The following is a 13,029-nucleotide window of genomic DNA, read 5'->3' on the forward strand; positions in this document are numbered from 1 at the left end:
GAGGGGCTTTGCCTCCCATCATTGAATTGACAGAACTGAAGATTGGACCAAGATAGACAGTACTATAATACAAACCACAGTGCAGTCACTGAGATGTAGTTTGTTGACATAAGCAACAGAAATCTGATTTACTGTACAAAATATAGGCACTAGAAAAGCCAATACAAATTCTTTATGTAAATGAAAAAGAAAAAAAATATTTCAGGAAGTCCTCAGAGAAGATGACCTTAAGCATAAGAGAAATTACAACATGGCATTCAATACATTCCAAGAAAATATAAGGGATAGACTCTATGGTAAAATTAAAATCCCACCTAAGACAAAAGATGGAAAGTCAAGTAGGACATGAAAAGCTGTTTTAATAGCTAATATTATCAGTGTTTACTCTACAGAGATTTCTATAGATAATGGATCGTGAATAACTGTAACCAGAATCAAAGAAATGGACAAATACCTAACACTTGGCATAAACTTTGGTGTGGGTGCAAAACAATATACCTTAGCATAATTTCCAGTGCATCTGTTAGATGCATTTATACTAATCAGCCTGATAACATTCAATTACATTTTCTTTTATTTGCATGAACATCATCCATGCAGATACAATGATGAATGAGTATTATAAGGAAATTCTTTCCCCAAAACCTCCTGAACAGAGATAGTGAGACTCCAACAGGTTGCAAAAAATGCTATTGGGATGTAAATGTTTCATCTCCCAAGCCCCTGCCCCTGCTTACTTTTATCAAGGTTACCAAAACTTATCAGAGATTTGGGATGAATCCAGTTGGGCTTAAAAAGGCCCTTGTGGTCGTTAACTAGTACATACCTATGAACCTATGCATGTTGCATAAGATGACAGGGTGTCCAACCATCAGGAACTTTAACTATTAAAGATTATAAAGATATTCATCATATTGATCACTGCTAAAGTAGCTTAAGCTCTATAGGTTATAGCCTGCATAAGATATAACAAACGGCAAGCTTCCAAAGCTTTGGGGCACCTTTCATGCTTCCAAAACATTATACAGCTCAAGCTGAACTGATTAAAATATGAGTTTTGGTGCCAGGCCTTTCACTACTTTCTTGCACCTGGAAAGATTGCTCTTTTGTTGGCGTTTGGGGATCTACTACTAGCTTGTGCTCTAACTTTGCTGGGAAACAAGCTTCTTTTGGGAAAAACCTTCCACGTATTATTTTTTATTCTTTAAACTTACTTTGTTGTTTAGGAAACATGTTTAAGCCATGAATATGTGTTTTATTGGCTTTATATGACATTTCTGTACTTTTGAACAGCACATTTTTGTTTCTGACAGTTTAAAAGTTGTTTTAAGCATTCTAAAAATGTTTATTTTTTATTGTGGACAAAGCATGTTTAAATTACTGTTGGAAAAGAATAAAGTGTATTATAGTACTGTTTACTGCATTTTAACTGGGAAAAGTTACTTTTAAATATCTTTTATATTTACCAGCTTGTGCTACTTACTTTCACTGGGAAAGAAGGAACATTTTCAGCTTGATCATGGAGCAAGCTACCAGTCTCATGGTCAGTCTTTCTAACCACAAACAGAAATATTTAGCTAAACAGCCTTTGCCACTACAGCAGGCCAGAAATTTGCTTCACCTTCAGGTGGGAGACTCTGCTGTGGCCAGAACTGGCTCCTCAGATCCCTCTAGTATTGTCCATACAGCCACAATGGACTAGGGATTAACCACATGCTCTGTAGCTGTTGGGGTCACCTCATTGGGCAAAGGAGAGCCACTCTTTTTGGTTTTGGGAGAGGGGTCAGGGAAAGTATCCCTGTTTAGCCAGAATGTTGTGCCCATAACTGGGGAAGCTGCTGCTGCCATTGATCATCCTGTTTGCCCTGACGTTCCTGTCAAGAAATAAAAAAACAGAAAACTAAACATTAATCATCACCTGCACCATTTCCACTGGACAGAAGTACATAGGCTCATATGTGTGTACTAGGCTAATGACCACAAGGTCCTTTTTAAGCCTAACCATGCATCCAAAACCTCTCATAAGTTCTGGTACCCTTGATAAGTGTAAGCAGGGGGTTGGGAGAGGAAACATTTATAAGCAGGGACCTGAACCCATTTGCAGACTGACTGTATCCATTAGAGACATAGGTGCATGAATTTCCTGTTCCCTGTCTAATTGTCCAAGTTAACTTATATTGGGTTATGGAGGAACTCTGCTTCACATGGATGGGTAGCCTGTTCCACAGAAGGGATAGTCTCTGAGATACGTCTATTTATATCACAGTCAAGGTTTAAGTATTTAGAATGGGTAATTCTGGTGCTGTTTGTTTGTCAGATATGCGGGAGGTCCATCAGGGTGGGGTCTAACAATGCCTTGTATGCCAGGCATAGACTACCCCTCAAAAGAATAGGGGGATAAGGCTTTGAGGCAGTCTGAATAGGACATGTTGATTATTCCATGTATTCTTTTAATGAGGAACCTCTGCGGATGTTCCATTTGTTGTAAGTGCCTGGTTAGGTACATACCAAAGGGGGCATTGAACTCAATGACAGGTATGATGAGTGTTGAATACAGTGGAACACTGACATCCTTGCACCCAGCTGAAATACATTTATTTATATTTTGTATAACACAGAATTGTTTCCTCATTACTGTAGACACATGATGGTCAAAGGCTAGATTACTGCTTTATTTAATCCACCTGCTGCCAAGTATTTTCTTAATTCTAATCCTTCCTCTTCAGACAAGGATGGTAAAAATAATTGATAAGTTTGATGAAAAAAGTGTATGCTTCTGCAACTTTGCTTTTTAGAATTTGGAATTGTTGGGTCAAATGTTAAAAGTTTACTCTAATTGTGAAAGTATGAGGAATGTTTTATCTTCAGCTCCCTTATGTTAGGACAAATCTGCTTTGTTCACTTTAGTTTCTTCCATTTCTCAGGTCACTACTCATTGTTTAAAGTGTGTAAAGGACTCTGTGGATGCTAAATACAGGACTGTTACCACTGGTACTGTGTTGAGGAGGTTTGCCTGGCTGATTTCTCAGAACCTCCAAGAAGATGTAAAATTATATTTTAAATTCTCCTTTGGACAAAGATATAGTTTTTGGACCCTTTGCTGCAGAGATTATAAAAATATGATGACAGAAGTAAGCTGATACAGGGAATCTGTCAGATTTTTCAACCCTATTTATCCAAATTTTCCAAGGGATTTTCTGCTCCTGCATCCAACTTTGGCAAAAAAAAGCAGTCTCAGCAAAATGCTGGTAAATAGATCTTTAAAAAAAACAGCATGGAGGTTTCAGAAAGAAAATAGGAATCCTCAGAACAAAGAACAATTGAATAAGGCAGAATGACTATATAAGGGAGTTTGCATCTACACCTGGCATTCCCTTATCTCTTCCAGAAAGACTGAATCTCCATTTTGCTCTTTGACAAGATTATTTCAGACAAATGGGTTCTAAGACTGATACAGTGCGTTACAGATGGTAATGGAAAGAAATTCCTCCCTTCCAGGGGAATTATTCCACATCTACCAGACCAAATCCCTCTGTTCTTTCCTGTTCTACAGCACATGCTGTGTCAGTGGGTGATATAAAGAGTTTCTCCTTTCCAGTTGGGAAAAGGTTTTTATTCATTTTTTTTTTGTGCCAAAGAAAGAAAATGCCCTGAAACCAGTTCTGGATGTTTCTTTCCTAAACCAATATGTAATAGTGCCCAAGTTCAAAATTCTTTCACTTGACAACCTGTTCCCCCTTCTTCCCCATTTGAGTTTTTTTGGTAATCTCAGATTTAAAGATGTTTATCATCACATTCCTATTTATTCAGATTTCAAGCATTTTTAAGGTTTTATGTGCCTGAATCACATTATCAGTACTCTGCCCTGCCCTTTGGGTGATCCACCACTCCAAAAGTGTTGACAATGTGTCTAGATCCTGCAGGCTACAGGGTATCCACATTTTTCCATACTTAGTTGACTTGCTTATCTTTGCAGAGTCTTTTCCACATTTTACCAAATTTAGATGATATGCTTATCTTTGCAGAGTCATTTTCAAAGAGTCAGGAATCTGTCATTTGGGTTAGAGATCTCCTACTTAGGCTGGGATTTCATGAGAACATTCAAAAGTCTTTTTTGACTCCATTACACAGGATCATGTCCATGCAGTGTGTACTAAACACTTCAGTACAAAGAGCTTTTTTCAGAAGGAAAAATAGATCTATATTTAGATCTATTCCAGTGGTTTTCCACTCACACTTCAGTCACTGCAAGGAAATACTTCCGGATTCTATGTCTCATGGCATCTATAAGTCTCATGATACCTCAGGGAAGACTCCACATGTGAAAGACACAATGGCACCTGAAATCTCTTCGGTCCCACTGACAACCCCCATTATCTCTCCAGATTCCAGTTCTGGGATTTGTGAGAACAGAAATCACTTGGTGGAGATATCAAATATCCCTGAATCCAGGTCTCCTTTTCTCTCCTTGTGCTCCAAAGCAGTCAGTCACCACAGATGTCAAAGGGGGATAAAAGTGCATGGTGCCCAACTCTCTGAATCACCTCTGGTCCTTTCAAGTTGTTGCAGACAATTCCACAACAATTCAGTACATAAACAAGCAAGGCAGACAAATGATGCAGACTAGCCATGTTAGCTTGGGATGTAGCTTTATAGCATAATCTTACTCTACTGTCATCCTACATTTAGTCAAAGACAAATTTTGTAGCAGACAAGCTCAGAAGGACAAAGGGATACCCTTATGAATAGAAACTAGATCAGGGGATCTTACAGAATTTGATCCATGGAGTTCCTCAAGTATACCTTTTTGCCTCCTCTCTAAACAACTGGCAAAATTCAGCTCTAGGACTCCATGCAAGAAGGTCTGGAAGATAGATGCCTTTTTTTCCCCTTGGACAGGAATGTTCCTGTATGTGTTTGCACCTTTTCCACTGATATCCAGGGTACTTCTGAAGATTCAGATGGACTCCACCAAGATCATTGAGGTGACTCCCTTCTGGTCCAAGCAACAGTGATTCTTTCTTCTTCTGTATTTGGCTAGGAGCATTTACCACAAGCTTCCTAACAGACCTAATCTACTCACATACGAATGAGGGTGTTTTGATATATCCTGACCCCAAGCAACTTCAACTATCTGTCTGGATGGTAGATTTTAATACCTTTTAGACACCTGTTTATGAAAGTCGTGCAGCAGGTACTAAGGGAGACAAGGAAACTTGCTGCTAAAAAAATCATATATTAGCAAATGGAAAAAGTTCTAGTTGGTGCAAACAACATAACCGATACACATTCATGGTTAGTGTTTCTTTGGTTTTACAATATTTGTGAGTTACTTTCCTATGACCTGTCTTACTCTTCTATCAAGGTTCATTTGTCAGCCATTTCAAAGTGTCTTCCAATGGATCCCCCTCTTTCAAGGCATTCTCACCTCAAAATGTTTTTGGAAAGGGTGCTGCATAAAAGACCTCCAAGGAAACTGGTGGCTCCTCCCTGGGCTCTTAATTTTGTGTTACAGAAGCTAACATTTGCTGCATTTGAACCAGATCATCTGGCTGACATGGTGTTCTTAAACTGGCAAATAGTTTTGATGATTGCTCTGACCTCTGCAAGAAGAGTATCTGAGCTGTAAGTAATTATAGTGGGTTAACCTTATCTTATTTTCCACAGAGACAATGTTTCTTTGGGATCTAATCCTTCTTTTATGCCTAAAGTGGTATTCAAGTTTACTTTAATCCAAACTGTCCATCTCACTGTGTTCTTTGCTGAACCAAAAAATGAGGGAAGAATGAATACTTCATACCTTGGATGTCCACAGACAAGTCAGATACTATCTTGAAATTACAAAATCTTTTTAGAACTTCCAATCAGTTGCTTATTTCTTGTGAAGATAAGAAGAAGGGACAACCTGTGTCAAAGCTGACTATTTCCCACCTCAACAAACTATTCCAGGCAGGGTCAAAGCACTCCCTACCAGGGCATTAGCTTCATGAATCCCTTTTTGGAAAGGACTGGACTCTAGAAGTATTCTAGAAGCAGCAACTTGGCCCTCTATACATACTGTTACAAAGCACTACAATCTAGATTCCTTCTCAGGGTCTAAATCAAGCTTTGCTAGGACCATTGTCCAGGGGATCATGGACCCTTCCCCTTCCACCTCCCAATTGTTCTAATCTATGGCATTCTATCAATATAGCACAGGCTACTGCGGCAGTGATCAATATGATGAACCTAGTATAGTTGTGTAAACACACCATAACTGTAGATGTTCGAATGACTACTACTGCTGTAACTGCTCCAGCCCTCCGGCCTCCTTGTTTTTTTTTTTTGTGTGTGTTTTATGCCAGGGTGTGGGTTTTTGTTTTTTGCTGTTCCTAGCAATGTTCTCTCAGGAGCCAAACTCCCCCTCTCAGTTGTCATAAAAACTCTGAAGAGCTTGGCTCCAAAACCAGTCTTTTACTCAGCCCAGCTTGAGCTGTCTAACAGTTTACACACATGAAAGCTATCCTGAAGTTTTGGAAGCTGGCCAGCTGTCATATTTTATGCAGGATATAACCGATATCGCGCAAGCTACTGCAATAGTGATCATTTGAACATCTACTGTTATGGTAAGTTTACTTAGACAACTGTACTTTTCTATGGATCTCTTACTGTAGAAGATGCATAGTCTTCTGCACTCATTAGAAATCCCAATCACTTGCCCAAACCTGGTGCATTCTAACTGTCATTATAACATCCCATATGCTGTCACAAGTTTTTTTTTTTTTTTTGGCTTTTTATTACTACAGTGGTGGCATGCCTATGCTCTGTCTGTGCATGACCTCACACTACACTGTAACTGAAACAATTAAAATGGAACTGAAACATATCAAATCTTGCTTTGCCAGTGATGAAAGATGACTAAAGAAATTGAGGTTCAAAGACAAACAGCAAATTAAAGATCCATGCAAATATAAGGGGCTCTTATACAAATGCTCAGAGAAGTAGGTCTCGTCACAGAGATGGACTAAACATTACAAATGTCTATAAGGGTGCAGTCTAAGGTTAGAGAAGCAGTGCCATAAATCAGGAATCCAGTTGAAAGGCAGTATAACACCACTATTGGTATAATAGGAATGTTTCTATAAACAGTATAGACAACCAGGATTTTGGAAGGAGCATCAGTCACTTGAGAACTAACTAGGGAAGGTAGAATCATTCATCTGATGAATTATATACTTTATCATAAATGATATTCAATTCCTCCTTGTGGTGGGTGTGAATAACCCCACTGCATATGGTGTCAAAAAGTTTCCAGTGTCTATGTGCACCAATGAGCATGTGAATGTAATAGCTAGGTGTCGTTGTAGAGCCACAGCTTCTCAGTTTGCTTGTCAGGTAGACAGGAATGGCATGTTTTTGTATTTGCACCCCTCCAGTCTCTGTTATCCTCCTCTTCCTTGTGTGTCTATTACATCAGTGCTGCACCTCTGACTAGATTTGTCTTTCTATGATTCTGCACTTATACATTGTGTTCAGTTCCTCGGTCTGATCCTGAGTTTCTGTAACCCCTCTGCTGAAAGAAAGAAAGCTGTCAGAAAACTGAAAACCATGGATCTAAAAATTTGATGTATTCCTCACTCCAACGGGATTAGCTGAAAAGTGTGAAACAATTCAGTATGCAACGGTCATGCATGTTGCTGGAAAAAAATTCTTGATGAAGATAAAGGCAAAATAACAGCACTTACAGTAAAATTCAGTGATTAGTGCCAGCCAATAAGGTACCTGCCAGATATTAGACATTTAATTTTTACAATAGCAGAAGGCCCTGCAGAGAATACAGATGCATGTTACTGATCTGAAGAATGGATGTGAAGATTGTAAATTTGGAGAGCTTTATAATTCTGTGATAAGAGACCAAATTATCTTTAATATTGCTTTGGTCTGTATTTTGTCATCAGTGAGGGTCCAGAGGACTGTCATAGTGCTTTGGCCAGGCCAAAAGCCATGTTGTTCTGGGAAAGGAGATGGTTCTGTTTGATGTAGTAGGACAATTGAGTGTAGACATGTTTTTCAAGAATCTTACCTAATGGAGAAAGGATGTAGATGGGTCAAAAGTGGGAAAAGAGGCTGGGGTTGGATTGCATTGGGAGTGGATTAATTGTAATTGACTTCCAGATAGTTGGCATAATGTTTTACTGAAACATAGGTTGCAGATATAGGTTAGGGTGTGTGTTAGGGAGTCTCATCAATGGTAGAAAAAACAGGAGAGTGGACTGTCAGCTCCTGGAGGACAGTATGAATATTACAAAGAAATTCTTTTGTGTCTTTATGTTTTACAAGAATGAAGTAGAAAGAGGGGTAATAAGGAAAGGTGAGGGGATTCAGGGGAGGTGGTAAGAGGATGGGGGGGTTGAGAGGGGAGAAAGTACATAATTCTTAATGGAAGTCATTAGGTGTAAGTTTGGATTTGCTATAATGAATAAAGGTAATTGAACTGGAGTAGTGTGGGGATGTCCTGTAATTAGATATACTTCTCTCCAGAACTGTTTTGGAGAGTATGGAAATGGGCTTCTTTGGTTTTGGGTATGAAGGATTTGTGCCTCTTCATAATTTGATTAGATTCCAGAGGATAAAGGTGTAGCTAGGATAGGGTAAAAGAGGCAATCGTCCTAGGTGTAAAGTGTTAGGAGGCGTGATTTAACAATGCCAGTCAGTCTTTGGTGTATTCAATTGAACATTGGTATTGCATTTGCAGTCAGGATTGAAATGCTGTATTACTCCATGTGTGGTATACACTGTAGGAAGTCAATTGCAGTAAGCAGTTTGCCTCAGGTTAAAAAGAAAAGGATGGAAGAGAATATTTTCCCCTGCAATATGGAATTAGTTTGAGTATTTGTTTTGGTCCTCGTGTATGAGAGTACATTTTTCTTGGGGGAGGGGGGTCGTCAAGTACAAAAACACCTTTTTTGTTTCTCATCTTAAAGTTAAGGCAGTGGACCAAATCAGGGAATGGCACAAGGGGCAAGAATTACTAGCTATGGCTGTGCCAGAAGTTATTATAGTGGGTTCAGTTGTTGATGGAAGGATCAGCTTTCCACTTGCTCTGGTCCATACATCTGGAAGTTGATTTACAAAATCAGGTACTGAGAACTCACTCTCATCTCCTACCTCAAGCATTATTTTGTTAGCAAAGGTCAGTTGACCTTGCCTCCTTATCTTCCAACAATCTTAACATCAGAATATTCTGAAAGGTCTATTCTGTTGGCTAGTTTAGGAAACATGTCGAATAATTCTTCCTTCATTATTGCCACTGCCCCCTTATCTGCTATGCTTGTCTTATATGTTGCAGGCAGAAGAAAACACATGCTAGAGTCTTCTACATAAAGCTGACTCTGCCAGTTGTAAATCTGAATGCAGTCCTTTTCAAAATAAATTCACTGAGACATACAATCATGTTGTAGCAACAATTGATTAAATCCAGTATATAACTGACAGCTACCAAGTTACACTATCAATGAATGTAACAAGGCAGACTACAAAGATTAACTTATATACATAAAATAAAGTATTAACCAACTTAGGTGGTACCTTCTGGAATATTCTTTCTAATCACAATTCATATTCTTAAGCTGATAGTAGTGATTATCATCTAATGACGGCTAATACTGTTACATTTCAGAATGTTGTAAGCTGTATGTTCTCAAACTCTGTGCAGGTTTCACATGATCTCAAGTGTATTAGTTTTCCCCTACACAAACAATACTCTGTTCATACAGAGCTTGTAATAAAAGCATGGTTGCAATACAATGGCAGACTATCTATGTTTCTAACTGCTTCTCCTAGGCAAAACATGTCCCATAATAACATACAAAGCAAAGCTGTGTCTTCTCATCTAAAGTTGCAATAAACAGTTGCAGCATCATGTCTCACAGAGCACAAAAATATATTTTCTGGCCTAGCTTGCTCAGAAACAATGTCTAAAATATAGAAATCCATTCTTGATACATGTGCTTAATCAGTCTATGTATGTTAACAATTATCTTTGCATTCGTTTTACTGTAAACATTGTACCAACTTGCATTTATTGCTTCTGCAATTAGTTTTACATCATCCTTGCTGTAAATCCCATAACAACTGATTTTATTTTAATTCATTGTAATACCCACTTAATCCAGTTGCAGGTCATAAGAACCTGAAGCCTATCTAAGCAAACACGGAAACAGGGGAAAAAGTCAGTCCTGCATTTGACACTGGTCCTTTTTCGCACACACACACACACACACACACACACACACACACACACACACACACACGCGCGCGTGCTTAGGATCAGTTTGGAGTCTCACCAGTCCACCTGCTATATACAAGAAGGAAAATAAAATCTACACTAAAGGCATCGCATCCAGGAAATAAACCAGAGAAACAAGTGATATAAGGCAGTAGCACTAACCAACATACCACGCTGCCATCCTGCAACTGAGATCTACTATGAATTTAGCTCTGGTTTATCTTTGTTTCAGTCTCTGTTTTAAATTTTTGTTAACATAGTTTATCAATATATTAGTATCTATGCAACCTCAAGAGCTTTTCTCCTCAGACCTCCACTGAAAATGATGACTAACTAGTACACAACCCACTCGATAAAATATAAATAAAATAAGCAGTGGAAATTACGGTGCAAAAATTGTTCAAAAATGGAACTTAATTGAAGAAGCCTGGGAAATTTCTAATTGCCAGAGAAAAATCATCAGATGCTTTGAAATTTAGCTCCTCTTCCTGTGTCTTATTTGCTTGGATTTTCTGTTTTAATTTCTTGATTCTTCCAGTCAAAACTCAGGTTCTCACTGCCTAAGTTAATGTGAATGGAGAGATCAGACATCTCCCAGACTGTTGGGGGGACACAATGATGTGAAGAAAGAAAATCTATTTATTTAGAGCTGTTATGAATAGCAAGAGCTAGGACTATTCTGAAAGGTATGTGTGTGTGTATATGGGGTGGAGGGAGTCTATGTCCTGCAACCCTTTAGCAGATTGGCAGTCAAAGGCATAAACCACTAATGAGACAAGGTTTCTAGGATTTTCAGATTTTTTTTTTCAGAGCTTAGTCATAGGTTCATACTAAGCATATGACTGCAGTGCTGTCAAAATAGTAAGGACTGATATCAGAGTCTTTCAACTTTTACCAGTTAGGAGTCGCCACTGTGGAACTCGGGTCTGCTAATGATTGGCAATGGATTTTTACAGTGCCGAGTTGCCAGCCCGACACCCAATCTTCAAAGAAGGCACGCCCATTCACCACCGCACCTACCTGCATGTCTTTAATGTCACTCAACCGCAAGGAGGACATGCAGACTCCACACAGAAGGCGCTCCAGCCGAGAATTGAATGGGAGAGCCTCTTGCTGTGAGATGACAATGCTAACTGCTGCACCATCATGGCCTACTAAGGACTGATATCAGAGTACAGCCAAAGAAATGTGAAATCCTAATCAAAAGACCAGCACTGGTAGAGTTTTTAATAGGATCTAGAATAGAAGCTGCTGTTAAAAAAAGAATAAGTAGTAGAGCATATAAAATATTGCATGATAACTATAAGAATCAATCAAAGAAGGCTAGAAAATATTGGGAAGAGAAATTGGATAAGTAATTCACAAAGAAACAATGGGGAATATATGCACGTTTCCCAAATATGCAACAAAGTCTAGAAGATTTAGAATCTTTACTTGGAAGTGTTTACATAGGTATTTGTATACCCCTAGTACACCACAAAGAATTTTTCCTCAGGTAGCTAGCAAATGTTGGAGATCTGATGGGGAAGAAAGAGGCAATTGGGAACATATTTTCTGGGAGTGTAATGAGTTGGCAGACTTAAAAAATTCCCTGCATACTACTTTATCAGAAATATGGGGTGAGCAAATTGGTATAGCTAAGGAAATTATCTTTTTTGAGCTATGATACAGACTCAGAATTGCCTAGACATAAGTAAGGGCTTGCTGAGTCTAATTATGATGGCTGCCAAAAACGCAAATACTAGAAAATGGAAATCAAAGTCTAAACCATCTTTACTAGAAGTACTTAGAATAGTAGCAAGTTTAAAACAACTGGAAATGTGATTTTTACAAAAGGGTAGGGGCAAATTACATAGAAAAAAATGGGAATTGTGGGAACAATATTTGCAGAATAACATTTTGGAGGAGGAATGAGGTTTAAAAGAGGACGGGATTTAAATGAGCTATGTAATGTTCGACTGACAATGACTGACTAGATTATAAGTGATGCATAATGTTTGCAACTAAAACTATGCCAATATATTTTGTTTTCATTTATATAAACATATGATTGTCTATGTTATAAGTGATAATTTAATAAAGATGTTCCTTGTTAAAGAAAAAGTAAGATTCATAGCCACATCATCCTTGTAGTTATCAGGGTAGTTTATTTCTCTCTAGACAAAAGGTAATTCTCACTAATACCTGGCCTTTATACCAGATATTACATATCTAATTGTTGAGGATGGCTTTCAAGCTAGTCAGACAGATGCTTCACCTGTTGATCAGAGATAGTTTATCCCAAAGGTGGAGAATGGATTGGATAAGAAACATATTTTGCCAGCAAGGATGGAGGTTTAGGTCTTAGGTTCAAGCATTTTTTACAGTGTCTGTGAAGCTGGAAAAGTTCAAAAAGTGTAAGGTCTTTCAAAGTATAAAACATTAAGCAAAGGCTGCATCTCAAGAGGCTGTAAAAGATGGAGTAGAGAGAGAGAGAGAGAGAGAGAGATTTTAATCTATCAGGGTAGCTAAGTTTCTTAAAATAAGAAATTTTGTTTTAGCTAGGGATCACTGGGGCTTTTCAGTCTAACACACGCGTGCCACGCACACACACACATGCGCACACACGCACACACACACACACACACACACACACACACACACACACACACACACACACTGTGTAATTGCTAAACTAGGAGTTTATTCATTAGCACTTAAATAGTGAGACAAATGTATTCAAGCCATTCATCCTAACATTCTGATGAAAACTGGAAGGAAAT

Source organism: Protopterus annectens, chromosome 5.part0 (genome assembly GCF_019279795.1).
Source record: "Protopterus annectens isolate FY-2018-M chromosome 5.part0, PAN1.0, whole genome shotgun sequence".
Lineage (NCBI taxonomy): Eukaryota > Metazoa > Chordata > Ceratodontiformes > Protopteridae > Protopterus > Protopterus annectens.